Below are 17,037 nucleotides of genomic sequence, written 5' to 3' on the forward strand. Positions count from 1 at the left end.
AGCACAGCACATAATGCCATTCCTGATTTTTACTCATTTCTGACTCAGGAAAGGCAGTGCTTTATTTCACTGCACAGTTTTACTGAATATTTTGAATTATTAAACTTTAAAATTTCTGGTTTCTCCAAGCAAATTAAAAATAATAGCATGGGACCAATACTGATGGGGTTCTAGCTCAAACCAGGAAGAAAAACCCAATACTCTCTATGGAGTATTTATTTTTTGGCTTACAATATTGAATAAACCTATAGCACAGATTGTAAGGTTTTATGGTGTAAGGGACAAATAACACTGCCAGTGAGACAAAATAGGAGCAAGATCAGAAGAAAATGCCTGGCAATACTGAGGGAGTTTAATACTCTGGGGGAGTCCAAATGGCCTCCTTTTGGTGACATAGCCTGGGTAACAACAGGTAATAAAAGAAGAGTGTGAGTGTAAACTGTTGGTGTGAACAAACTACCTTAGCCACTTCTGGCTGAAAGGGTTTTAGCCAAGACTGATCATGCTATGAGGATATCAGCAATGGCGAAATTTGCTTAAGATGATCATCAGCCTGATTAAACAATAGCCAAAGTACTGTTGAAAGCCTTTGGTGGAAAGGAAGAGTCACCTGAAGTATATAAAATGAAATTAAGTATAAAAGAAGAACAAAAAAAATTGTAATAGTGGGAAGAGACTTTGGAACTGGAAGATGAAAACAGCGGCAGTCAAACCTAGTTTGACCCTGCCAGAAGTTTCTCCAGAGCATCATAACCGTGCCTTGGCCCGAAAGGATGTCCTCCCTGTTGGGTGCCATGAGCAGCCAGTGTCAAGCACATGCATTGACAACATGTGTTGCAACAAGAGAGACATCCACACTTGAGGTGGTCTTGTAAGGGGACTTCTCACCACTGTGAACATTATCATAGTAGGAATAGGCATGGTCGCACTTAATATTGGAACATCTGCATGTTTAACAAGAGGTCTACATATAGGGGAACTCCCCTGTTTTTTTCTTAGACTGAGTTGTTTTTCCGTGTGACAACTGCCATTTGTGTCAGTAAGTACTATATGCAGGGGACACTAATGAAAGTAGGCAAACACCCCAAGACCTTGCCTTAAAGGTACCCTATGTGCTTTGCCTTCCAGCATCTTCCAAATGTGAAAGTGTTAAAACTTCAGAACAGTCTTTCCTAACCTGGAGTCTGGATAAGTTTATTAAGTATCTTACCTAGGGATTCCAAGTTTATAATCCCTTAGGAATGGTCCCTGCTCTTGTCTCTAGAAATGTTTTCATTTAGCAATCATTAACCATCTTTCAGCCTTCCCAACAGTCTCCTTATACCTACCAAGCTGGTCAGTGGAATTTTCAGAGAAACTTTTCCTATGAATCTTAGGAAGAGTTTCTTACCGCCTCCTTCTCTGTAGCTCCTCACAGGTTTCCAAACACTTGATGGATATTCAGCTGAGCCACCTGATTGAACAATGCTGTTTAATCACAGGTATGCTGGCCTCTGGCCAAGCCCCAATAGTAGTTCAAATGGTACAGCAGATATTTGCACAAATAAATGTATCACCTTTGGTGGTCTATAGGGGCACATGGCTGGAGGGGATCACAAGCCAACGTGCAGTAATTCTGAAGTCATCTCTTCCATGTTCCTCCAGAAATCATAGGTTTTCATGCACTTCCAAACACTCCAGAACATAATTCAGAGCAGTTAAATATGAAACTGCAACTGCAGTGTGCAATAACACTACAGTTTAAAAGTTTAGAGTTTAAAAGCATATTTTTAAGCCCTTTGGAAGAGTGGTTAGCCCCATTTGTAAACCAGTCCTCAATCAACTTCACACAGAACTTTTGCAGCTCTAACTACCAGATCCACTGAGAAGTGAAATAACTTGCCCAAGTTAAATTTCATTCTTGTGACAAGGACTTGCATAAAAGTTACATACCACCTATATTTTTAAGGAAGCAGAAAGTTTTACCTACAAGTAAGTCAAAGAAAAATGAAGGTTTCACTTCTGAGTGTCAGAAGCAACCAAAAAAAGGTATTTGATTTTTACTTGCTTCAGCATATTGCACCTTACCACAGACCTCAGGTCATTTTTTATGTCTTCTGAGCTAGTTCTACTTAGACTAGGTACTTCATTATTATTAATTTTACTATTCTACTTATTTTCTTCTCCCTACTGGCTTTAAATACATGATTCATAGTCAGATCAAGCCCTAATAGGTATTACTTCCATTAGCCGTCTGGACACAGCCTGGACAATACTTGAAGTCAAACTTGAATTTTAACTTCTTGAAGAAATAATTAAATCAGTGTTAGCAGCCCCTGTGGAAAGTGTCTGCCTAGTAACTCGTTACCACCAGCCTGTCTCTAATTTGCCTGTGCACATGGCACCCCTACAGTAGTCTGAGAGAGGCAACAGATAATTTATATAAATTAAAATCAATAGGTGGCTGAGTACTGAGCCCAGTGGAACATCCTCTGGGCAAGTGGAAATTTTAGAGACTAAGGACTTAATCTTAGCTGCTTAGCTCCTTTCGTCAAGGTAAGATTTAAAAAGATTGATTATAATTTATGAAATATTAATACCTGGAAAGCTTTTGAGTGAAGATACTATATTTCTGCAGAGTCAAAGTGAAGGTTTCTACAGGTTTCAAAGTACAGTATCAACATGCTGAACTTTTGCAGCTTTAAAATCTTTTTATTTTCAATTTTTCTTTCTATCGCTGAACAACAGTTAATAAGATCTGAATGCATTGAGTGACTTATCTAAAGCAATTCAGCAAGCAAATGGTGGAGTCTTAAAGTCCCTTGCTGTCACCATTAGACAAAAAACACTGCTTCTATCAGTTAACATTGATAGGCAATAAAAAAAAACCCTTTTCTTAAACAGTGAGCAGATAATAATTCATGCTAAAAATCTACATTTGTTAGTTTCAAGACACACACATTAGCCTCCCACAGAATTATGTTATCAAGTAATTTGTTCTTTTCTGCCATGACGTCTTGTACTTTAGCCCTGTTTACAATTCTGCTTATTCTCGTTTAACCTAGATTGTAAACAATTTGGTGCAAGGACTGTATCTTTACTGATACTGTGAAGTGCACTGCTTATTTATTTTATGGTATGCGTAATACCTAATGAGACAATCTGGGCCTTGTAAATCTAAATTAAATGTAGTGCTGGGAACCTTGGTATTATATATTGAATATTTTCCATGTCTTGATTTTATCTAGAAAATAATTATATGCATTTGACCAATAGGCAATTGCTAGGAGATACTCCCATCTCATATAAAGTGTTTTGTTTTGAATCAAACATAACTTTTATTTTCTGCACTTTGTTTCTAAGGATACACTCGTGAGAAGGGAACATTTTCCTCAGGAGCTCATCTGTTCCCGCTGCTTATCCCTCACCTGAAGTCATAATCCTTTGTTTGTGGCTATAATCAGCTCTGCAGAAACTAATTGTGATGTCACAGGCAGAAGATTATGATTTCAGGGGCAGAACAAACAGCAGGAGCAGGTGACCTCTAAAACATGAAGTGTCTCTTTTCGTGCAAAGATCGTCCGGCTGAAAAATGGGAGAGAAGAGGAATGTGACTATGTTGTTTGAGAGAAAAATGTTTTTTTCAGACTTATAAAAGGCATTAATATGCTTGCAAGAGTTAAATTTCTCTGTGATTATATCAAGGAGAGACAATATATTCAGTATCAGCCGAATTATGAAGTTTGATTTCTGATTTCTCATTTGATTAAATGACAAATACATCTACTGCTGCAATCAGCAATTTACCTATCTTTTCACATAAAGCTGGAATCACGCAACAGCTCATTTCCTCTCTAGCTGATTTTTACTGTGAACTCAGTTACAAAATTCTTTAAAGGTTTCTGCTTTTTCCTGTTTCCTTCATGTGGTGAACTAATCAGATGGATATTTGATATCTTTCTAAGGGAAAGTTTGCATGAATTTACAGCTTGTTATATAATAGCATTAAAGAATCAGAGTTGGTTTGTGTTTGTTTTGTTCGTTGTTTTTTTTTTGTTTGTTTTTAATTTGTGGAATACTCAGAAGTTTGATATAGTGCAATATTGCTTCTTTGCTTCATTCCTATTCCGAGAAAATGTAACTCTAAGGGCTTAGCTTGGAATAATGAGAACTGGTATACGTGTAAGCAGCATTTGAAAGTTTCATAGGGAAGCTTCTTGGCATCAGTTCCCACTAAAAATCCTTATTTTTAGCATATTAGTGTTGAGATTAGGACTACAAATGTGGTTCCATCACCATAATTGATTCATCCGCAGATGATGGATCTGAGCTCTATCTTAAAGGACTGTTTCAACTAATATTTTGGTTTTGGTGGTCTGGATGCCAGTTTGCTGGTATCTGGTTACCAGTCAGAAGACTGTCAGAAAATGGACATTTATTTTAGATAGGATTCCTACTTGGTTTGATTGATTTCTTTTTTTTTTTTTTTTTCTTTTTCACTTTGGATAACATCCAGTTGTAGAAAAATTCTTATTTACTATAATCTATGTATTTTGGTCCAGGTAAATGACAATCAGAGTGTCACTCTTTTCTTTTTGCACTTTACAATAAGATTTTCTTCCCTAAGCAGGACTATACTATTTTTTTAGTATATTTTTAGACTTTTTTTAGATTAATTTATGCTGATACATGTGAACAGCTTCACTTCTACTTTGATCAGAGATGTGCTTAGATGATTGCCTTCTTTAAAGGGGCTATTGCCCAACACTGGGCAATACAGTTTATTGAACTGTAATCTTCTCATGAATTTTGTGCTTATGAATGCTAGCCACCACCAGATTACTATTTTAAGATGTTTTTTACTGAAGGCAGCTCAAGTAAAAGTGTGGCTCTTCTCTGGGAGTTCAGATAAACCATTCTGTGTCAGTTTTGTGATCTGTAAATTGGAGAACAAAAGCACTATTTTTTTTTAGATCAGTGGCTGCAAAAGTACCAATAAATAGTACTAATGAGCAAATCAGTTTTGGAAAGTTACAGTACACTCTTGTAACTGATTTCCAAATGCCATTTACCAGTGGAGTTAAATGTGGAACTGTGTACTTTGTGTATGCAATCATAATCACTGCCCCAACTAAGTAAGTGGATAACCGACCAGAGAATTTTATAGTCCTAATTTTTGGAAAAACAAACAAACAAACAAACAACCCCAAAACAACAACAACAACAAAAAAACCAATCCCAAAACATAGCTCCGCTATCAATATCTGCATGGGCTGAATTTGCTACATTTGGGTTAGTTCAGAATTATGAAGAATCTGCATTTTTTAAAAGAAACTGGAAGAAAACATGTTTTTTATAAAGTAGATTATCTTCCTGCTTTATAAAAAAACCAAAAATATCATTCTATCATTACAGCAGGTAGTACTAAAAAACAAGGAAAACACGGAAAAGCATGAGAAAACATGAGAAATCATGAGAAACCATTAGGCAATTAAAAGAAAACCTTACTTTGCCTTTTACAGGTACTGTAAGTGGCAGATGGTATTACAGTATTCTTGAAGAGAATAATAGTTTAATAAAACCGATGTTCTTTAATGGCACATATTTTATATACAGTATAGATACAAACATATATACATACAAAATAACTACAGCATTTCTACAAATTTAACATGCAAACATATTTCTTTTGATAAATGTTTTAATTTCCCCCTTCTCTCCCCCTTCACCCTTCCCCTTCACCCTCCACCACATCCCACCCACCCCCACCCCCATAATCCAGCCTATTTTTGCGCACTGGTGGAGAGTAAAATTATCCAAGCATTTCTCCTGACCTTTTACAAGTTCTAAAATTGCTGATAACAAAATTCTTTTTCCAATTTAATCTCACTAATTATAATTATTCCAGGGCAGAGAACTGTGGACATAATGCTCTTTGACATAATACCACAAATGAGCTGAATGACAACGTATCTAACATTATTTGGAAAAAAACTACATCTCTTCATGTCCTATTTTTATATGCAAAAAAAACACCCCCAGGCTGTAAAGATTTTAAAGTTTTTATCATTATGTGCACAGTAAACACTTTTTTGGAAAATCTTATTAAACAAATTCCAGACTTCAAGAAGAAAATAAAACCATAATTTAGTTTCCAATTATACCACAGCTTGTGTATAACTTCATCTGAGTGGTGCCTTTACCTTACAGCAAGAAAAACATAGCTTCTAATACCTCTAAAAGTGGCATCATTATAATGTTTAAAAATATAGAAAACTAAAAAAAAAAAAATTAATCCAAAGGAAAAAATATAAGTAGTTAATTTTTGATCATCTCTACATCCCAGTGTGGATGCCTCAAATATTTGAGATAAGAAAAAAATATTCCCATCAATGAATAAAGCAGAAATGTTTTATCCTCTCTGATATGCAAGGAGTCAGTAAATATCTTTAGGAAAAAAATATTAGAAGATGTTTATAGACTCTTTTATGTTACGAGGCAAGCTGCCCCAGGGCTAAGGGCATAACTGACCTGCAGAATAATCAATGGAAAAAAAGTTATCAAAGCTTCTTACTTTATTATTGTTATAGTATGCATTTCACATTATTTACTAGATTATTATAAATTATCATAAATTATTATAACTAGGCTTCACTTGTCCCAGTAAATGAAGAAAATATATTTTGCGATTCATTATCTTCTCTTGCATTTTTGTTATTAAACTAATTCTCAAATTTAGTAAATTGCAGCAGGTTTCACAGCTGTTAAGTATGATCCAGGGAGTTTTTTCTGTGTTAGAGATTATATTAGGTACACTGGTACATGTTTCTTTAACGTAGTCTAAACATAGCTGTTTTAAAAGAGATCTTCTTTTTCTTCAGCTTTCTAAAATATAATTAGAGATTTCTCCATAGATTTATTCTGCTAATGAATAAGTTATAAAATGCCTTCTTGTCCTTTTTAGAGCTGTTTAATCAAAAACTTGTTTTATCCTTTGTTTAACTTTTGATGTCTAGAGCAAAAGATCCACAATAAAATTAAGGCAACAGAAGCAAAACTTCAGTAAAAAATGCATTTTAAGATTAGAGAGCAGCTGTTCACACCCAATCTAAGCTGGGAGGTCTGTAAATTCTCGGTAGTTTAGTAATCTGATTCTTGCCTAACTGTTGGCATTTACTGCAGAGACATCCTTTTATTTCTCTAACATAAGAGACTAGGTCTTCAATTTAGAAGATGTGTGAGCAGCACATGATCCCTTCCAGTCTGATATGGTCTGTAAAAGTCAGGTTCAGAGAATTAGAAGCAAAAGAACTGAAAACAATATGTAATTTTTATTAGATTCTTTTTTATAACTTCCCAAATTATCTTTTTTTTTTTCTTTATGTAACTGCTCTAAAATAAAAAGACGTTTTCCTTTTTTAGCCATTGTATTGCTACAGATACATTTATGAATTCCTCTGGAGTAGAAAAAACAGTCAAAACAGCCCTTCATGTAAGGTATGCAAAATTTACAGGCATAATATTCAGTGGCACAGACTACAATGCACCTCATCTCCTTTTAATTAAGACTCTTCCCCTTTGAATGGACTACTTCAAAATTTTTCTTTACTTAACATCTCCATTCAGAATTTTGGGCTTCTCATCTTTTGTATATCCAACTAGCAGAACAGTCACCTTTATTCACTGATGTAAGTATTTTACTACTTAGTACCTTCTACTAAGCAGTGTATAGAAAGACATTGTTGGTCCTAATGTTCAAATATATTTATAGCCTTTGAGTTTATAACTTCTGACAAATACTGTGTTCTGTTTGGAAATCCCCAGTTCATTTTGTTCCCCCAGTTACAATTTCTACTAAATGTGAGAAATAGCAGTCATACTGCCAGAGGTGGCAAAATTGAGAACTGTCTATGGTTTTTGTTTAACTAAAGAAATCAAGAGATTTGCTCAAGAGATTCACTTTCGTATACTTCAAATGTTTTCATTTCCAAGAAGACTGTCAATATGCAGCTATCTATCTCAGAGGTTTTAAACCAAAAAAAAGGAGTTTTACCTTGGAATCCAGTGCTTAGTTACAAAAGGTATCAAAGATAATTGTTTGCTGTCAATATCATAGTGGAATAGCTGAAGAAAAAGACTAATTTGATTCATGGCATGAATAACTTGAAGCACACACATGTAAGTAAATATTAATAATGATGGTAACTAAGTTGTGATCTAACAGCTTCCTTGACCAATTGTGAAGTGCTTTACGTATATTAGCTTCCTCCTTTAAACTTTTTTTTTAACATGAATAGCAGGGGTTTCCTGCTCACATTGTTTCTGTATTAATCCAAAACTTACATGGATTAGCATACCTTAAGAAATGAAGGGGGATCATTCTAACTCATTAACCTTTGAACTTCACCTTTCAGTAGATTGTATTCAGAACTAAATTCCATTATATTCTCAATAAAGCAGTTTGTAAATAATGGGTTAAATATTAACAATTTTGTATTGGATGAGTATAAGATAATTAATTATGCAATTATTTGAAAATTCATTAGGGAGAAATTTAAGTTTCAAAAATCTCTTACAATGTTCCGAAACACAGAGCACTAGCCCAGCAAGTCATCATCTGTTCCATTTCAAACTCCTTGCCTAAATACCCTAATGTATGTTGTTTTGGTTTTTCTTTTTTAATTTAAGATACTTTGATTGGTGAACAGTAAATGGCTTTAGTGTACACATTAACTTTTCTTCTTTGACATATGAAACACAAAACAGATCACACTAATTAACCAAGCCTTTTGGCATACTGGGTGTGGTTTTATTTTCTTTATTTAAAATGTTTTATTTCCCTCCTTTCTCAGTAGCTCCTCCTGATGATCACTGCTCTGACAATACAACATGCAATTTACATTCTTTGAGTTACCAATCTGATTAGAAAATCATATTAGTCATCTTCTCTTGAAGAATAAGTGCAGATAAAGAGTCTGGAAGTATGAAATCCCTATAAAGCACAGTCCAAAAAAGTTTGCATGTGCCTTGATAAACTAAGGAGATTAGTGATACATATTGGATTACAGACACTTTTAATAATGAGTTTGCATTAAATCAGTACAATTAGGAACAGGAGGATTAGAATCTGTAACGTGTATTTATCTGCCTAATAAAACTGTTCATTTGATGAAATTATTGAAATTTCAAAACAACTAATATGGTCTGTAGAGATTATATTACAATGACTCAGTTTAGTGACAACTAAAGGTAGGTCTTCACAACAGAAGAAAAGGAAATACACACACACACAGATGAATACAAACATAAAATAAATTTTAGTTACTATTATTCATTTATACACCAGGAAGAAGCCCAATGGGACATATGACTGTGCACCACCTTGATAAATAAAGGAAAGAGCTTTTATAGAATAAGACCAGCTTGCTCAGTGTGACTTTTTCCCTAACAAACAGACTTAAATTTGTGGGAACTTAGCCATTTGCTTTTCATACATGTCTGGTCTCTCACATGTAGTTCAACTTATTTTTTGTGACAGTACTGCTAGAAACGGGGAGATATAAATCACATGTCCTTGACTTACTGGTACTACAAAGCCCACACAATGTCATATCCCCTCTGTATTACTTTCTTGATCAAAGGAATGGGCCATTCAAATTAAAGACGAGACCATTGAGACAGATACTTTGGCAATGTAGGACTTCAAACATAGTTACAGTTAGAAGGGCTGCATTTTCCCTTCTTGCTATTGCATCTTACTTAAATTAAATTCCCAGCAATCTGAGAGAAATCCACTGATAGTTTGCAATAAATTCAACTGTTAGTACACCATTAAACTTTGCATTATTTTCTTAATGTATGGTAATTACACGAGTTCTAAATAACGGAATTCTAATGCACTGTGAAAATTGAGAGTTCAGTAGTCTTAAAAGTTTCCTATTTCCAGAAACACATTTTTAACTTTCTTAACCAAACCAAACCAAAACAAAACAAACACAAACAAACAAAACCCACCCAGACCAAGGAAGTATGCCTCATTACATAAATCTTTGGACACTTATTAATACTTTAATACTTTCTGTACAAATGTTTAAAATCTTTTATAAGTTCCAATTGCCAAATCCTTTTTTTTTCTATAACATATCATTTAAAACCAAGACTTTATAGTATACTCAGTCCTGATCCATGTGCAATTATATTTTTCTTCTCTGTTTTCTGTAAAAACTGATAAGATATCTTTGATACTATTCTCATGTTTCTTAAAATCCTCCAACAGTTTTTATTTTAAAATTCTGTTCATATATTCCTCTGAAAGTTGTCCTATACATTTTTTGGGTTGTTTGTTTTTTTTTCCCAGACTCACGTTAGTGGTGATGACATGTACGAGGACACCAGCTAAAGCTCTTGTGTAAATTCCTTCTGGGTTCTCTAGAACACTGTGTTGGGCTTCTAGCTAGAGTGCTGAGCAAAGTGATGAAGAATCATAGCACACATAGAATTCCAGAAATATTTTTATGTCTCCAGCACCATGTCTACTGTTTTGGCTAGACGGAAACTAGTCTGCCCCTTTGATGCTTTGTCAGCTAGGGATGAAATGCTCAGTCAGTTTGTAAGACATCTAGTAACCAGGGCTATAAACCTCTTTCGGGAGTGGGAATGCTTGTAAGGAGTTAATACAGAAAGTGACAGTAGATGGTGCTCAAGGCTACTTAGCAGAAGCCGTGGCTGTGTAGGAAAAAATCAACCTATTCCCTCCCCATCTAGTGCTTCAAAGTGCTTCCTATTGCAACCCTTACCTCAAGTTCTTAACAAATCGGATTCCAGTTCAGATGTTGGAATCTGATGCACCGGAATTTCAAACCACTTAGCTTTCTGGAGATGAATTTTAACTACATGTCTTAGCCCATTAAAGTTCAGAACTTCATTTTCATGCAAGTCCACGCTTTAGTGGCTTATGTAGATCTTAGTAAGGTCAATTCTTCATCTACCTATGAAATGTTAATATTTTTTCTCGTGCTACTTAATTGATTTCTTTGACAGTGTATATGGTCCTGTCACATGCCTCACCTCTGGAAAAGTCCATGTTGTGGGAAGGAAAACTAGGCATTAAGTTTCAAGAATGAAAGCAGGAGCTGGAAGGTTGAGGAATAAAAGTTGCTGTTTTAATGAGGAAAATGTCACCAAAATCATAAGTCAGAATTAAAAGTTCCTGGACAGAAAAGTGTAAGGTACTGTGATTATAATGAGATGGCTTTGAAAAGAGGAGTTAAAAAAAGAGACCACCAGAGGAGAATGTAAAAAGAGTAAGCCCAAGGGTACACAGTCAGATCAAAAGTCCCTCTGTGCTGTCACACTGCTTCTGATAGTTGATAATACCAAATCTTAAAGAGGTGCCCAAGAACAGAGCAAGTGCATAGTCCTGCTGCTCAGAGTATTTTTCTCTTTGGCCATTTGTGGCTCAGGGACCTTTAAAGCCAGATATACTGTCAGTTGCTCCGTATCTTAGATCAGGAGATAGGGTAACTGTGAGGCAAGCTTGGAAGTGCGATCAGTGTAAACTTTGAGAAAACAATATCCCATTCAATGGCTGTATTATTTACAGTAAATCAACAAGATCTCCTGATCCAATTCCACTTAAGGGAGATTTGGAACTTAAGATTTCCATTTTGTGGTTTATGTCATTGCAATTGATCACTGCCTGGCTGAATCCCACAGCAGCATGAGAGCTCACCACCTACAGCTATGTACCACTTCTTCTCCTCTCCCCCTCCTTTCCTCTCTTTGAATGGCATCAGGATATTAATCTTTACAGGAGTGGACATTTCAGCTGAAATAATTCAGCCCTTTACCACTTTGTCTTGTCTTTGAAACTCTTTTTATAAGATTGGTATTCCTGAGATGTTTGTTATCTTCTACAAGCATTGGAGGGTTTATAGGACAATCCTTATTGACTCTGTTGGGTTTTTTTTTATGTCTGTGTCAAGATGAACCAGAGAAAAAGGCATTATCACCAGACTATCTAGTTGAAAGAGTTGGAGCCACATGGCATGCCTGGATTCACAGTTTTTTGGGAGTTTTTTGTTTGTTTGGGTTTTATTTAGTTGGTTGGTTTGTTTGTTTATTTCTCTATTGTTAGGGTAGGAATGTGAGCGTGAATAGTGTGAGTAAATAGTGGAACCAATGCTACCAGAAAAAGTTGTATATGCTTGTGACCTGTGTGTCCTGAGGAGGTGGGTTATATATATTTCCGTGTGCATGCATTAAGTCCTGTGGAGAAGGACTTGGGGGTGCTGGTTGAGGAGAAACTGAACATGAGCTGGCTTCAGTGTGCACTTGCAGCTCAGAAAGCCAACTGTATACTGGACTGCATCAAAAGAAGCGTGACCAGCAGGTCAAAGGAGGTGATTCTGCTCCTCCACTCTGCTCTCATGAGACCCCACTTGTGTACAGTTCTGGTGTCGTCAATGTAAGAAGGACATGGAGCTGTTGGAGCAAGTCTGGAGGATGCCAAAGAGGATGATAAGGGGGCTGGAGCACCTCTCATATGAAGACAGGCTGAGAAAGTTGGGGCTGTTCAGCCTGGAGAAGAGAAGGCTGCGTGGAGACCTCAGAGCAGCCTTCCAGTATCTGAAGGGGGCCTACAAGGATGCTAGAGAAGGACTCTTCATCAGGGACTGTAGCAATAGGAGAAGGGATAATGGGTTTAAACTTAAACAAGGTAAGTTCAGGTTAGCTATAAGGAAGTTCTTTATTGTAAGGTTGGTGAGGCGCTGGAACAGGTTGCCCAAAGAAGTGGTAAATGCTCCATCCCTGACAGTGTTCAAGGCCAGGTTGACAGAGCCTCGGGTGACACGGTTTAGTGTGAGGGGTCCCTGCTCATGGCAGGGGGGTTGGAACTAGATGATCTTAAGGTCCTTTCCAATCCTAACTATTCTATGATTCTATGACTCTATGATTCTAAAATCATAAGTGATAAATTCCTTATTTCAATCAGCAGCTCAGTATAAAATAAGCCTGCAGAGAAAGGTCTGTTTACTTCTTTCATGTGAGAAAACCACAAAATAATATATAACAGATTACTCGCTTCTAGCGTTCCTATCTTAAAAGAAAGAATGTAATACCTCAGATGGTATGCAAAGGAAGACTGTCCCAACATGCTGAAATAAAGTATATTTTTCACATGCTACAGAATAAGGCAATGATATGCATTAATATTTAATGTTGAAGCCAAGATCTGTGCTATATCCAGCAAGTCAATATGCATATATATTGATAAAAAGAGTTATAATTAGAAAGCACTGAAGAACAAGACTTGCATGGGAAATAAAAATCTCATGATCAGGACATGTCTTAACTCAGGGATTTGACCAAGATTTCACCAGGGAAGGTGATCTTCTGCCCTTTGCAATGTCTTTTGCACTTTCCTATGAAGCATCTAGTATTTTCAACTGTGGAATACCGATAAGCATGCTATGGAAATAGCAGTTTTGACTATTAAAATAAAAATAAAGGAGAGACTTAAATAAAGAGAGGAAATAAACATGACCAAGACAAGATCCTAAGTGAGCTTCTCAGAGTTTAAGAAAGATATTAAATAGCTATTTCTCAAGTGATAAGGAGGACAATATCATTACACAACTTCTCTTCATTTGCATTTCATAAAAAAATTAATTAGAATATAAACTTGTTAAAGTGTTCTTCAATCTTGTTAAGGAAGGTACAGCAAAGTGAAGTCACCTTCAATAAAAGAAACATCAACTAAGGGTATAAATAGTATTCCTTTCTTATTGCCTTCCATTTACATGTTATAGATGCTTGTTTGATGTTAATAGGCAGCTCTTTGACTTTTACCTTCTGGTTGAAATGTGTGGTATAATTAATAATTAATTCACTTTTTTCTAAATGGATACGAATGTGGAGAACTATCTAGCTTGACTGTGGGAGTTATTAATTCTTTTTTCTTTTGCATGCATTTTACAATTCCAGAAAGGAATAAGTCCTCTGAAGTCAGAATATTTTTAGTTCCCTTTATAAGAAAAACAGATCACTTATTGAAGACCCTACTGTGGCAAAGGAATATATTATGATGGTTCCTGGCAAACCTTTATATTGTAGAAAATGTTGATTTTTCTGCACCAACTGAACCTCCAGTCACCCACTTTTCCAGAGTTGCTGGAAGCCCAGGTATCTGAAATGGCATCAGACAGCTATTAATTAAGTCTTAAATTTCCAATAATTGTGGCATAAACTTAGAAATCTAGTTTACATACAGCTACAAAGAGAAATTTTAGATTATATTTGTGTTTTAACCTGGAGCTGGATCTCACTCTTTTTTTGTGATAACCTTGAGACTTGTAATTAGTTTAAGTATTATTTGAGCTATATATTTTCCATAAAGTCTCTTAGTAACTTTATTGCTTTGTGTATGTGTATGCTTTCATCTTTATTATATTGATTTTTCAAGTTCACACAAAAACATTTCTGAAATTTATCATTCTCTTGCTATGAAAAGAAGAATTTAATATTATAAAACAGGGGCAGCAGCACTTAAAAATTCCAGGCTGATTTGAATATAACCACTGCAATACCTCCACTGCCATATATAATTGTATGATATTACGAAGAAGACTGTGTTCGGGAAAAAGTGCAGTATGAAACATATTTATGCCTTTACTAATAGACTATTTATATTGTTGTAAATTAATTTTGCTTTCAACAAGGTGCCTTTAGCAGGTCCTCAATTAGTTCTTACTAACATTGTTCTATAGCAAAGATGTTACAAAATGTCATTTTCTATGAGAGAAATATGACAGAAGAAAAAGAAAGAAAAAAAATGTAAAATTTGATAGAGGTATCAATACAGGACAATATATCCAAATCCATTGGAACGTAAGATAACTGGAAAAAAAGCATTTCATTGGCTTATTGTGAGAGAGAAATAGTAGGTTCTCAGATAAGAACCTCTTTTCACAATGACATTCAATCTCTGACGCCATAAGCAAAACTTAGAAAAAGAAATATGGGCCTATCTGAGGGCCCAGCTATATTGCTGCAGTGCAGAGCAGTATTACAGTCACCTAACAAAGATGTGGACATAACACAGTGCAAAGCCATGTAGAAATAATAGCTGAAGTCCCAGAAGATATGACTATATTATTTCCATTTGTGGACCTCACTTACTTGAAAGACACAGGTATCCCAGGACACTTCTATATGATTTAGACATATTGTGAATATTATTCTGAACTGAGTCTGGATAAGATGTTTAACTGATTTTCAGCATCTCAGTTTCTCCATCCATTTAAATTGTGATCATGATATTTCTATACGACTCAAAAAAAATTGTGAGACCTAAATCACTGAAGTGTAAAACACTTTCAGAACTGTAGCTAAGACTGTGTCCTAGGTTTAGCTGTAGCAGTCATTTTTCTCCTCCTTAGTAGCTGGTGCAGTGCTGTGTTTTCGACTTTAGTCTGAGAACAACATTGATAACACACCAGTGTTTTAGTTGTTGCTAAGTAACGCTTACTCTGATCAAGGGCTTTTCAGTTTCATGCTTTGCCAGCGAGGAGGGGCACGGGAAGCCGTGAGGAAGCAGAGACAGGACACCTGACCCAAACTAGCCATAGGGGTATTCCATACGACAGCACATCATGCCCAGTATATAACCTGGGGGGAGTTACACAGAAGCCGCAGATCGCTGCTCGGGTCGGGCTGGGTATCGGTCAGCGGGTGGTGAGCAATTGTATAGTGCATCACTTGTGTTTATTGTTTTCTTTTCCTTTTCCCCTTTTAGTTTTATATTCTCTCCCCTTGTTGTTTCCCTTATCATTATTCTTACTGGTGGTAGCAGTAGTGGTTTTGTATTATACCTTAGTTAGTGGACTGTTCTCATCTTAACCCATGGGAGTTACATTCTTCCGATTCTCCTCCCCATCTCTCCAGGAGCGGGATGGGAAAAAAGGGGAGGAGTGAGCCAGCGTTTGAGTGGTTCTGAGTTACCGGCTCAACTTAAACCATGACAGACTGCTACATAATTATCTAGTAATTCCAAGGAAAATGGATTAAAAGTTATAAGAGTAGGGAGGGAAACAAAGGAAGGCATGAACAAGGAAGCTGCTTTGATATTGTTAGAAGAATTTTTTTAATAAACAATTTTAGAGCATCCATGTTTCGATAGGCAGGGAGATCTCACTTCTACCTTAATTTGAGATGGTTGCAGACAGTTACAAACTTGAAGGCAATATTCAACTCTATTTGGATATTTCTTTCTCTTTAGTTTTAATATCTCTATTTTCACAGTAGTTTGGACATTTGTAGTAATTACAAAGTGTCATAATTCAGCATCTTCTATATGGAAGTCATAGCATTCCTATAGTGAAATGGCTCCAGACTCATGGGAGGAGGCTGTTTTACTGAGTTTTGAAAGAGAATGGAAAAAGCACCATTGACATAACATTTCAGGATGTTTTTTTTACAGAAAGTGAAGAGACTCACTTACAACTAGCAACCGAGTGATGTCTTTGGCGTCTTGTTAATATTCACTGTGCAAAAAGTCAGAGGACTTTGGAAAACCATGTAGGAGTTCAGGGAACAGAGCGTATGAAGAAGTAACACCTGTGAGTGAATAGACATTATGGTGTCACACTGGGATATGATTGCGACAGATCAACCAGCAGGAGAGATGACAATCCAGGACTGCTCAGAAATGCAGGATCGGTCAGACACGGAGACATTAGCTATTGACACCAATCCAGAACACAAACCATTATAAATGTTGGAGTTAGACATTCTGACATCGCACAGATGTATTAAGAGTAGAAGAGATCAGTTAGTTCACTGAGCTCAGTGCCCCAGAATCAGTAAAATGTTTAGTTCAGGTAAGTCTAGAGAACTTTAAAATTCTCTGAAGATCAGGCACCTCACTTAAGACCCTTCCTGTTGTATGACCATTTTTTGTGTCTATCTGCTGCTAATGTTCTCCAAAGGGTTTGCTTTTATTCTGAATAGTTCACCAACCTAGACAGGGGTTAACTGTGACTACTGTACTGATAAAAG

Source organism: Strigops habroptila, chromosome 4 (genome assembly GCF_004027225.2).
Source record: "Strigops habroptila isolate Jane chromosome 4, bStrHab1.2.pri, whole genome shotgun sequence".
In the NCBI taxonomy this organism is placed as follows: Eukaryota; Metazoa; Chordata; class Aves; order Psittaciformes; family Psittacidae; genus Strigops; species Strigops habroptila.